General features: G+C 47.5%; 2 long non-coding RNA genes across 2 annotated transcripts; one reads left to right on the top strand and one right to left on the bottom strand.

Moving 5' to 3' along the window:
• Positions 1–3,357: 3,357 nt before the first annotated feature.
• Positions 3,358–6,118, bottom strand: LOC130148906 (uncharacterized). The gene is made up of 2 exons (XR_008821699.1): positions 6,006–6,118; positions 3,358–4,173 (listed from the first exon to the last, which is right to left on the bottom strand). It is a non-coding gene; the product is annotated as an uncharacterized LOC130148906 (long non-coding RNA).
• A 743-nt stretch (positions 6,119–6,861) lies between these two features.
• LOC130149118 (uncharacterized) lies at positions 6,862–10,885 on the top strand. Its single transcript, XR_008821797.1, has 2 exons — positions 6,862–7,001; positions 7,296–10,885. It is a non-coding gene; the product is annotated as an uncharacterized LOC130149118 (long non-coding RNA).
• The last annotated feature ends 1,452 nt before the right edge of the window (positions 10,886–12,337 follow it).

Below are 12,337 nucleotides of genomic sequence, written 5' to 3'. Positions count from 1 at the left end.
CTGTGGACTGAACTACTCTTCTGTGGAAGTGTGCTCTCTGCAGCGCGTGAAGCTCTCTGTGGAGCTCAGTGGCCCAAGGAACCAGGCAATAAGAAGAAATCCTGGTTCACGGGTGGTGCTTCCCTGCAAAGACATACAGTCCCCACCTGCCAACACCTTTGGAGTTAGCTTGGTTTTCATTTCAGATATGTTTAAAAACTTCAGTCTGGCAAGATGAGATTCCTCTTCTCAGCTACCTGCAAGCTGGCTCTTTCTATCCTGTCCTGCTCTTTTCCCACCAGCTGCTGTGCTTGCCAGCACGGATCTGCCAGGCAGCAGGAATCCCTGTGGCTGTGGGAGAGGCAGGCAGAGCCCATCTACACAGTCTTTGCTTTCTCTGGAGGATCTTCAGGCTTGATCTGTGCCAGCCAAGCAGCTCTTTTCGCTGGTAGCATCAGTGGATGTTCATTGTTTCCTGCAGGCCAGGCACTGGGGAGGGAGGGATGGTGACCCCACATTGGCACAAGCAGTTGCAGATGTTGCCAGTTCAGGGGTCCACAAAGTATATCTGTGGTGCCCCAGGAAAACATATCCCTCTTTCTCAAAACTATATGAGACGGAGCAGCATCTTCTGTTTATGCTCCCTCTTGCCAGGCTTTTAAATGTTATTTATTTAGCAGCTTGAGAAGAGCTCACCAGCCGGCAGCACCTTCCCTTTGAGCCATGGTCCATGCTGTCCCTCACCATGGCAGGCTGCCCACTTGCCGAGTGCGTTTTGCTGGCTCTTCAGCTGTTTTAAGGACCTGCTCACCAGCTAGGCTTTGGAAAGATTAATAATGTCTCTTTTCTGCACAATGCCCTCCACAAGCCAGAAATCCACCCATTCACTGTTTCAAGCAATTAAAATGATGACATGGCCATCAACCCCCACGCAACCAGTTGGCGAAAATGCTCTGCGATGGAAACTCACAGTCCTCGGTGAGTGAATTTGTATGTAGTTTGGCACAGAACAGCCCTACTGACTTCCCAGGCCGACACTGCTTTGTTACTCAAATACAAACATCTAAAACCAGCATTAGGCACTGCGAGCTGCGCCAAAGCCGACTGCTGTCGTCGTATAATAAAACAGCACGTTGGGGTTTGCTATTCTAATTGGGCAGCCAGGAACCCCGGCGGACGGCGGAGCTTATTTATTGATTGCTCTTCAGATCAGAAACTGGACGGCACCACAGGGAGCTAGTAAAGGAGGAAAACCATTTTAAATACACTGTAAATGCTCCTTTGCAGGATTAATGAGTGGGAAACTGTAATGTGTGTTAACAGGATGCACAGAAAAGTGAAAGCTGGTAAACTTGCATGCCTTTCCCTTCCACAGGAGAATTCTGCTTCAGGAGAGGTGGGGAAATACAGGCTGAAGTGGATGTTGCTTATTTCTGGGGCCTTATAGTGGGAAAATAACCTATATTCTTTCACTTAAGTTCTTGCAAAATGGGAAACTGTTAGAAAATATGGGGGAAAATGCTTTTTAAAAAGAAAAAAAACACCTGAAAAACTAAGGACGAGGGGGAGTTGGAGTCAGCAGAAGTGGGAACCTTTCCTGTTGGCTGCTTATTCCCTCAGGCCTAGCTTGCAAAAGGCATGAGATGCATGCTGTGCTGCCTCTCCTGCATAGCTGGAGGGATTCACCAAGCAAAATCACTGAAGGTGTTCAGTAGGGACAGGTTCCCCGCTCTGTAATGGACACAGTACCATGAAGCATCCCCAAGTCACCTCTCACCATGCAACACATGCCCACCCTCAACAGCTGGTCTAGTCAGTGTGAGGGAGGAGAGTGGGCTCTGATCGCAGAATCATAGAATGCTTTGGGTTGGAAGGGACCTTAAAGATCTAGTTGCAACCCTGCTGCTATGGGAAGGGACGCTTTCCCGTTTATTGCTTTGCTGAGTGTTTGGATCTTCACCCAAAGTTGTACTTTCAAAATGCCTGGGAGGGGGGCTGAGACACTGATGCACAGATGTGCAATGAAAGTATAAAAGCCTGTGCTGTTGTTTTAGGAACATGTGCTGTTCCCGTGGTTTGCCAAACTCTCATAATTATCACAACACCTGCAGCTTGCCTGCAGTTCAATCCTGGGTGCTTTTTTCTTGCTTGATCAGCTCATTTCCAGCTGCCTGTCATGTGGGAGATGCCCTCTCCAGCACAGCGGTTATCGTTACTGAAGCAGCTCCTGCAAGTCGGCAGGAAGGGGAGTGCAATTGCTGCGTGCCTCCCGTGGGCGTTTTGTGATCCTGGCTGGAGGAGACAGGTGACAGGCACAGCCAGGAATTAGCACATAGAAGTCCTGAAGTTTAGGCAGTCTAATGTCTTCATAATGAGCTGACTCCTTGTAGAATCACTTAAGAGTGAAATATTAAGGAAATTAAGTAAACCAGAAAGATGCTGGAATTTCTCAGTATAAGAGGCTACTGTTGCATGGGGAATGAACTCACCTGCAAAGCATGTTTTGTTTTAATATGATGTCACCCTGTGCTTGCTTCCCCTTTGTGTTTGTCCACTTGACACATTCAGTCCGAAATGTGAGCAGCTTGCAACAGGGTATGTTTTTCTTGTGTTTGTAAAGCCTGGAGATCTTGGGCTGCAATGTGGAAAGGGGCCTAGGTAATCTCTGGGGGAGCTAGACCTGATGCTGAACTGAAGCACCGCACCGAGACCAATGAGTTAGATGCTTAGACTTCTGCAGCCTCAGGCATTTGCCATCTCGTGACTTTTAAGACAGGGTTGGCAGTGTCCTCTGGGAGACCTGTCAGCTCATCCACGCATGGGTGTCTCCTGGACCCTCTGCCTGGGAAGCAGCTGCCCAGGGCCACGGCGTGCCCAGTGATGCGCTTTCAGGACATCTTGGCACACTTGAACGCAATGGGCTGGACTGTCCTCACAGGGCTCAAACGCTTTGGCGGTGACGTGACTGCTTCATTGCTAGAGCTATCGGCTTGGAGCTTACTGAGAGATCTCCGCTTGTGCTCAGACCACCAAACACTGTGGCAAACGAGAGGGCTGTTTCTGTTATCTAATCCTTTCTTGTGGAGCGTGAGTGATTACTTAAGCACACAGAGGTTCATGATGCAAGTGCTCATTATCTACCCCAGTTTGTTACAAATGAATCATAAAGTAAACTTAATGAAACAAAGCACACAAAAGTAGATTGATGTTTGACTTGGCTTGGCTTGATGTTTTCTCTTCTGAGGATTTTTTTTTTTTTTTTTTTTTGTCAGTTTGGCAAACACTCTAGGTTTTTATCCAGCTTTGTGATCCCTTTAGAGGCTTTCACAGATCAGTCCAAAGTAAGGAAGAACCACGAAAATGAGAGAGAAACAGAGGTAAAAGCATAACAAGGGTACCAGGGTGTATTCTTTCACTCAAGGTCTTTTGGACCCATTTGGGGTCATCTTGACAAAGAAGCTTGGTTTCTACAGCTGTGGATGTTATTTTCAGGGGACTTTCCTCTGCAAAATGCTTTGCCATAACTGAAGCAGCAAAGATTGGCATGTCTGGGCGGTCATTGCTGCTGAGGGTAACTTCATGTAATGAGTGGAAAGTAAAGTAAAACTTGAAGAATAACTATGGAAAAAAAATTTAGAGGTTATAGTCAAGTCTCAGGGCACATTGCAACTTGTTGCTTTAGCAGACGGGCTGTTTTGTTAGTATCTGTCTTAGGCCTTCAGTGCCCCAGCAATGAAGAGCTATTCTCAGAAGGAATCACCTTAGAGGCAGTTTGTGATCTACAGAGCCTGACATTTAGATTATATTTCTGGTGGACTTCCATGGGCACCCAGGGAATGGTAGCCGTTGGGAGCAGGGAGGTGGTCTGAAGAGGATGTAAGACATACCTTATTTTTTATGCTTTTTTTTTGTCCCATCTCACTAAGGAGTTATAACAGGTTGTGTATTGGAGGATGAATGGTGAAGATGGGGTGTGCTGTACAGAAGTGAGCCATGTCCCTGGCTGAGCTGAAGGCTGTCTCTGCTTTTGAGGGCAGCTGCCAGAATGTGTCTGCAGCAACTTTTGGTCCACCAGCTGCGGAAGGCCCTGGTGCAGAGGGCAAATCCAGAGCCCCTGATGCCTTCTGGTGCAGCCAGACTTTTATGTTCCTTGTTGAAAAGCTTCCCAGGGGAGCAGGAGAGGGGTCTGCCTTGCTGCGTGAAGAGAAGCATAAATAAAAGCCATCAGAAAAAGGAATGGAGAGTTATTTTTCAGGTTGAGTCCACACTAGCCGACAACTTTGTCTCCTCTTAAAAACCAAAATCTCACTGGAGTCAGTCCTCTGGCAGCATAGAGCCTGCTTTAGGGAGGCTTTCTTTCTGGTTGCCTCAGCAAAACAAATATACTCAGGGTATATCTCACTCTGTGGGCCAGGTAACAAGCAAATAAAACCAATCAGCCCATCTCCAGGTGGTTTTTGATGCCTTTTGGTAGTAGCCTGCCTGCCAGGACCATCGCTGCAGCCCTGCTGAGAGCCGGAGTGCTGACAGAGTGGTGCAGGCGCAGCTCTGCACTAACAGTGGTGTGTGTCTGCCTGTCCTCTGGGCAGTGTGACGGCTTGAAATAATGTAGTAATTCAGTCTGGCGGGGTGCTGAGGACTCTCATCTCGCCTGAGGCTTCAGGAGGTCTTAGTTCTGATCCTAAGTACAGAGCACCTTGGAAACGTGAGTGTTTGGAGGGCAAGCCAACTGCCCTTGAAATGGGTGGCAAAGCCAGCACCTATTTTAGAGGATGCATGTGGTTATGTTTACTGCTGGCTTGGATACATCTGGGATCCAGGTGATAAAGCCTGGCTCCAGAGTGTCCTAGGTGGCAGTTTTGCAGGCAGAGCATTAGTCTGGTGAAGCCAAACCTTGAGGGTCAGATCCTCCACAGACAGAAGCAGATGCAGTTTTTAGTGCTTTTGGAAAAGCTGGGCCATTAATTATGAATAGAGCATGTGTACTTGCCTGCTTCCAGGGGACACGGAGCATAAGGGTGTCTGCCTTTGTACAAGGCACACAGTGAAATACAGCGATAGTTAAATGTTAATGCTCACGATCTGATATTTGGCTGTCTTCCTGCGTTTCTGTTTGCAGATGAGAGGGTTTTTTTGTGTGAGTTTGTTTGTTGTTGTTGTTTTAATTAAAAAAAGTCTTGAAGAGCAAAGAGCCTGAGAGCCCTCTGTGGAAGATCTGAATGCTCTCCTAATCGGAAAGGAGGGGGGAATAATTTAGAAGCCAGCCAAATAAAACTCAGGTGCCAGTTAAAAGCAAAGCAACCTTCCACTGACATTCGGAGTGGTGTCTCCCTCCTGGAGAGGGAATGGCATCTGTGGAAGCCTTCCAATTCAGACATTTGAGAGACACTTCTATTGACATTGACCTAATGGCTCAGGTCATTTGGATTTGTTACAATTACAATGGGACTTTGATTATGCCTTCTGTGTGGTCATAGCAAAGTCATGAGACTTCTGGACGGTCTACAAGTCTTTGGCTGCAATACTGTTCTTACTTGATGGTTAATAACAACACCACCCATTTAGAGTTGCTTAAAGAAAAATAAAGGCTGGGCAATTGGTGAAATTGTATGTAGTCAGAGTAAGGTAGTATTTTTTTTGCTATTTGCTAACAACAAATACACCGACGTATGTGAAAAGCTTAAATTGTGTTATTGCTTGGGTAGTTGCCTTACAATCTGTGAAGCAGCACAGCGTGAGGTCACACAGTCCTGTTGTCTGAGGATGAGCAGCTGCAGGGAGCAAAGGCAAATTCGACTGCGCCTGTGGCCGCAGGAGAGCAAGGCTGGGGGAAGGCTGCTGGCCGTGCTGCTGGCCCCCACACAGGCTGTGTGTGTCCTGAGGAGGAGCCTGCATGGCCATGCAGCATCCCCACCGGGAGAGGGGGGGGGGTCTCAGCAGTGGGAGCTGGGGGGCAGGTAGGGGGCACTGGCCCTCAGTGCAGGGTGTCAGTGCGCTGCCTGGGGGGCTTGGGGTTTTCCACTTACTTTTGTGGAGATGCGAATTCTTCAGCCAGCCTCATTAATTGTGGTTTAAGCAGAAAGTTATTTTTCCAGAACATGGTTTTCTCAATTTGTTTGCCCTCTGGTTTGATGACTCTGTGCGTGATAGATCACATAGGGAAAGGTGTGGGCATGATGTGCCTGCGCAGCCATATTTTAATCCTTCCTGGCTGTTTTGCATGTAAGTGATACACTTGTTCCTGATTTGGTTTTTTTTAACGTTTACTTTGTATTGCTGTATTTGATGTATTTGTATCATTTTATAATCAGAAGTGTCTACAGTGTTAGTTAGTAAAAAACCACATAAGAAAATTGGGCTTTTGTGCCAACATTCCTATGCTAATGTACCAAAAAAAAAAATCATATTTAAACACCAATAACATTAAACTGCATTTAAATTAGAACCACTGAAATTCACCCCTTATTTCTGTCAAGGTCTCCAAAACACGCTTTTTCTAAAATACAAAAAGTAACATAAAAGCCTAAGGCTTCTAAAAGGTCATCTTTTAAAGAATAATCTGGATTTCAGCTGGAGGCTGCTAGAAATGCAGCAAACCTTTTAGTGACTGAGCTAAGCAACACTGAAAATCAGGTTTACAGGACTTGTATCAACAGACTGGCTGTAGAAGTTCAGCTTTGTTATCGTGGCAGCTTGCTACAAGTGGTAGGGCAGTATTGAGAAGCTGAGGTTGTGCTATGGGCTGCACTGAGAAGCTACAGGTGAGGATGTGGGGGTGCGTAATGTGAAGCGCATTGCATTTGTCTGTGGAAAACCAGGCCAATTTATTAATGTACATTTCTAACTGGAACTCTCGCTTTCAGTTTGTCTTTGTAAGGATTGAGGACCTTTGCAGTCGCACGCTGCTGTACCTTGCGTTGCTGCCGAATTGAGCGGTCCCTCAGGAGCTTACCCTCACTTACCCTCGGAGGCCGGACCAAAGTGATGATCTGCCAGTCCCATGGATGAGCTGGAAGTGGCTGGTGAGCAGCCGGTGTGTGGAAACCACAGCCCAGCACGACGGGCTGTGTTGTGGGCAGTTCATAACCCCTGGTGGGAATGGCAGGACTGGGATACGGAGGGGCCATGCTCAGCCTCCATCCGTGAGCAGATGGTTTTCTGCTCTGCTCTTTTCTGAGCAGCAAAGGGGCAGAGAGCAGGGGCAGGGCACAGCCCTGGGCTGCCCTGTAGGGCTCCAGGGACATCTAATAAGATGCATTATATTTTCCAAATGGTTCTCACTTCTCTGTGCTTTTACTTCCCTGCTGTATTTGTAGCTAATACAGGAGCAGCTGGCTGCTATTGCTCTCTGACTTCCAAAGATCTCCAGTTCCTCACCAGCCCTGCCGAAGGAGGCCCCAGTAGCCTGTACCAGTGATTTTTCCTACGTGACCTCGCCTTCTCCCCACCAGTCTTCAAAACCCAGACACTCTGGCAAAGTTTCAGATGACCCATAGAGGTCCAATCTAAAGAGCTAAAGTGACAGAGAATCTGTTGCATCCTCAGGTAAATTGTTCCAGTGGTTAATTAATAACCTTAAATGTTCTGCACCAAGAATAATTGTATTTCTTTGTAGAAATGCCTTTGGTTTCCAGCCACTGGATCTCAAGATGCCTTCATCTGTCAGATTAAAGAGCCTCATCTTATTACTTATTACTGTGTAGGCACTTGCTGACCGCTCTCAGGTCACCTCTTAACCTTCCTAGGGACAGACTAAATGGATTGAATGTCTGTAGTTCCCCTCTGTAAGTGAGGTTTATCAACCTCCTATTCTTCTTGCTTCTGTCTGCTGAAACCCCTCCAATTTGTTCTCATCCTCCTTTCCAGCCAGATGCAGCAGGGTCTTGTGCAGTCTTTCGTGCCTTCTACCATGGCTAAAGAGCTTCTGGGCACCCGCTGAGCCTTGTCCTGCTCTGTGCATCCCAGGGCTGAATTATTCCTCAGCTGCTGCTGTGTCCAGGGTCAGGCTGAGCCCTTAGTGCCTCTCTGGTGTCCCCATAAGAACGGAATGGAGAGTGCAAAGAAGCCAGTCCTGAGCTTGGGATCAGCCTGTCATGGCCCAAGGGGTTTTGGTGCCTCTAATTTGGCATCTACCCTGGCTATGCAAAAAGAAAAGGAAGGTCCTGAGACAGGCGGCTGGGCTGGGCAGGAGGGACAGAGGAGCTGCTGGGGAGCTTGGGGCTGTCTCCTGTGTGAGTCTGCTCACACAGAAGTTCACCAGCTCCAAGTGAGTGTAATTGCAGAGACAAAGTCAGAGCAGCCTGAAAATCACAGGGACAGCATAACTTCCAGCCGAGGAGAAAAGGGCCTTTACGAGGTCTTGAACCGGTGTCCTTAGGTAGGTTGTGCGGCGGCGTGATGTGTGAGCACTCAGCCACTCCGCTGCTGGTTAGAAATGAGAAATTTCAAGGGCTATTGAGCACTTTGTGAATTTTCACAGTGGCTCAGCGCAAAGTTATTTAGCACAGGTGTTTTAGTAATTGTGATGCATTGGGAAAATTCACAGTGCTCAATGGCCCTCAAACTTCCACCTGCTTGGTGTGGTGGTTAAGTATTAGTGCAGTGGATTATAAGATAAAATATGCAGGAGAGACTTGCTGGCTGCAGGAATTTTTCTGGCACTGGTTATACTTCTTTGTTATTCTACAAATGGTTTGTTTATCTGATGTGTATTAGAAGGACAGAAAGTTGACTTCAGTGGCTCTTAAAGTTGAGTGTTCTGTACCTACTGAGGCTGATGGGTCCACGTCCCCTCATGGCCCAGCCAAGGGCACTGCAGAGGGAAAGGGGTCTGCAGACCACATCCCTGGCCGTGCTCAGCGGTATCTCTGGGTGTCCCATTCTGGGGCTGCACAGCTGCTCAAAATGCCCAGCCATGAGCCCTGGGTAGGGGGACAGGGAAGAAGAAGGACCTCTGCCCACAGTTCTCTGAAGGTACGCAACTGTACCTGCAAGTCCTGGGTAAGTTTTCCTTTAATTATCCCTTTCCAAGTCACCTCTGCTCCCATGCTGACTGTGCTAGGAGGGCCCCTTCGGGAAGGATGCTCTATCTGTCCTTTCACGCACAAATGAATTGATTAGGCATCTTTGCAAGGATGTGATGTGGCCAAGTACAAAGAGTCAGAAGAAAGCTTTAATTTTACTTTTACTTCAGCCCTGACAGTGGAACATTGTGGAAAGCACAAATACCGAACTGATGACACAGGCCATTATTACAAAGTAATTAAATACAGAAAATACTGTTTTCTGCTGTCTCCTAAACTGAATTGATGGAGTAATCCTGCAAGCTTTACTGATTTTTGCTGTGCTGTGGATGGGCAGCTAAAGCACAAAGACCTGTGGCAATGTGGGATGGCTGAGCTTGTTGGCTGCTGCAATTTGCAGAGCAAACTGTTTTCTCATGTTTTAGTTTTTGATGCTGAACGGATATTAGCAATGCGATTCCCCTCCTTCCCCAGCTTTCTTCCCAGATAAACACACATAGCTGACTGGCTTTGTTCCACCCAGTTCTCTCCATATATTCACCCCAAGCCCAGTTATCATGGGAATGGGCCTGCACCACTGAATAGAAATTTCCGAGGAAGGGAGGGTTCAGCATCTGAAAGCAAAAGGTGATAAGCGAGAACACACTGAAAATCCCAGATCTGTGCTGTGAAAGGGGAAGGCTGGTTGGGTCAGCTGAGACTCGTTGCTATATTCTTACATGGAGGTGTAAGTGCAGGTGAGGAGGAGGAAAGCGGTGGTTGTGGTGGGAGTGGGAATACTCAGATTGGGAGCTGTCGGTGTGGCTGCCACACGGCAGGAGCTCTCTGTCACCGACACAACCCCATCGGCCTAAGGGCAACTCAGATCCATCCATGGGGGCTGGAAACCCCTCAGTGGTGCTGGCGATGCTCAGCCCAGAGCTGCTTTTCCATTCATGGTGCCTGATCCTCCGCCACACGCTCCCCTCAGCCCTGCTAACACGAGCAGTGACGCTTTCTTTTCCAGCTCCCACAGCTGAGAGAGCAGCACTTCTACTTTTGCTTCTTTTCCCCACACTGCGTTTAGACACTGACTTTCTAATTGCAACCGGCCACCTCCTCCGTGCTGGGAAGCGAGCGTGTCTCCTGCGAGCCCTGGTGAGGCTGCGGGCTGCCCTGCCGTGCACCGTGCTGCGGGTTTTCGGCAGGGTGAAACACTGACTCTGTGGCATCTTTGGGTCTTGCAGGCACAGGTGGGACTTCAGTGATAAAAAAGCAAAACCAAAGCAGGCAAAGTTTGTCATGAGCCAAATGCAGCCATTTGCAGGTCTCCGGAAGATTAAAAGCTGGTGTGTAACTGGAGAGTCCTGCTGTGATATGCTAATAAAATTAATGAATGGACTCTATTTTGAGCTTATTGAAATATTTCAGAATTCCCAATTCTGACAAGATTTCAAATGGAAATTTCAGATGTCTTCTCCCCAGTTTCTCCTCAGTCTCCTCTCTCCCTCTCACACCATCGTTTTTGGTGATATTAACATGTAAATTAAGCTCATTTATAGAAAGTAACATTTTGACAAGTTGACAAGTGTTGTACATGACAAGAGTTTGGGTTGGGAGGGGTTCCTGTTTCCACAATTGCTATTATTCCCTGGCATGGAAATATAGCTGTGTGCAGCAGTGGTCAAGGTGCTTGTGCTGTATTTAGCCCCAGTAGCCGGGATACCCTGCTGGACGCAGTCATCGGTGGCTGTGCAGGGTCTCTCCAGGTCCTACCAAAGCCAGCAGATGATCTGCTTTGTTGCCGCTACAGGAATCAGGTTTGGACCTGTGTGTTGCATAGCAACTCTAAATTATTATAAGGGTATTATTGCTACTCATGAATAAATACAGTTTGTCTCTTTCCTGTTTATGAATTGTTTTTATGCCGTTCCCCAGCCGAGTGAAGGCTTTCATCTCCCCAAACAATGAAACTCAAGTTACTGCCAGAAGCCTGGTAGCTGTCACTCAGCAGCACAGAGGCTGTAATTAGTCTTTTCCAGTGCACACTTCTTGGATTTCGTTTTAAGGAGGACTTTAACTTGTTGCTTATTACTCACAGCTGACCCGTCTCAGCTCCCAGTTGTGAAATGGGTTTCCTGGTAAGCGTTGAGACAGGTTGTGTTTCAGGTGTGGGTGTTTTTCTGTGTGGATCCTCATTCCCAGATGGAAAAAGCTTACAGCTCGTCTGTCTTCACCACTTCTAGGAAAAAATCATCCCTGAAAGCAAGTGATATATTTTGCCTTTTTCTCCTATTCTTTGAAAGCTGTCAGTACTAATTTAATTAGTTGAAGCATAATCACAGTTTATCATTTCCAAGTCTAATGTATTATAATGTTGTTTATACTGATTTGATGATTAAAGGCCTTGTCAGAATCTTTGTTTCTTTTCAAAAAGAAAATGTATTTATCACCCTTAAAAAAAATAAATAAGTCTTTGTTGTTATGCGAATGAGACACACCAGATTAAGGATGCTTATTTTACCTGAACAGGTATTTACAATAATTTTCTGTACCTTTGTTGTCTTTTTTTCTTGACTGCAGTGCCCTTGTCTTGCTCTGCAAGATGAATCCTCACTGGGACCAGCTCTCTCACGCAGTGCTGTGGCTCTGCCCAGCCTTGGCCCGTGCTCGTGTCCACCCACACCCTCTTCTCCTTTACCTGTGAGCCCTGTCCACCCTCAGAGGGGCCCTCCATCACTGTGCCTGCTAACAGGGTCTCTCAGAGCTTCATCTGCAATGTGACCCCCTTGCACAGGACTGTCTCTCAGGGATGGTCCCAGTGCACCGGCCCAGCTGTGGGTCCCCAGGATGCTCAGTGCAGGTGCTGGGGTGGCTGTGGGACCCACTGCCAGCTGGGGAGCCCATGTCTGGGGGTAAATTGCAGTGTGTCCAGGGGCAAAATCTCAGTTTGGAGGCTGAGGGAGCTCCTTGCCTCTGCTTTGCTGGTGCAGGCAGTGTTGGTGGGTATGACCCTGTCCAGCACACAGGTGCTTCCATCCTTATGTTGATGGGGTTTCCCAACTGCCCTTCCCAGAGACCACGGAGCCTCCACCAAGGTTTTACCAAATCCCACTTTATTTCCCCAGTCTCCTTGCAAGATCAAACATCTCCACTTTGCAGCAGCGCTGGACTGAAGATCCAGTCAGGTGAGTAAATGGAGAGAGGCCTGTCTGCTCAGAGCAGTATACCAGGTAAAAGCTTCTGGGTTTGGGCTGTTCACTATGTTCTGCTTTATTTTGCATGCATAAATACGGTGTCCTACATCTCATGGCCATGGTTGTAAGCTGTGTTTCTGGTCCTTGAAAAAGCAATAT

Source organism: Falco biarmicus, chromosome 4 (genome assembly GCF_023638135.1).
Source record: "Falco biarmicus isolate bFalBia1 chromosome 4, bFalBia1.pri, whole genome shotgun sequence".
NCBI lineage: Eukaryota > Metazoa > Chordata > Aves > Falconiformes > Falconidae > Falco > Falco biarmicus.
Note: the sequence above shows the minus strand (reverse complement) of the source record. Positions and strands in the feature narration are given on the sequence as shown.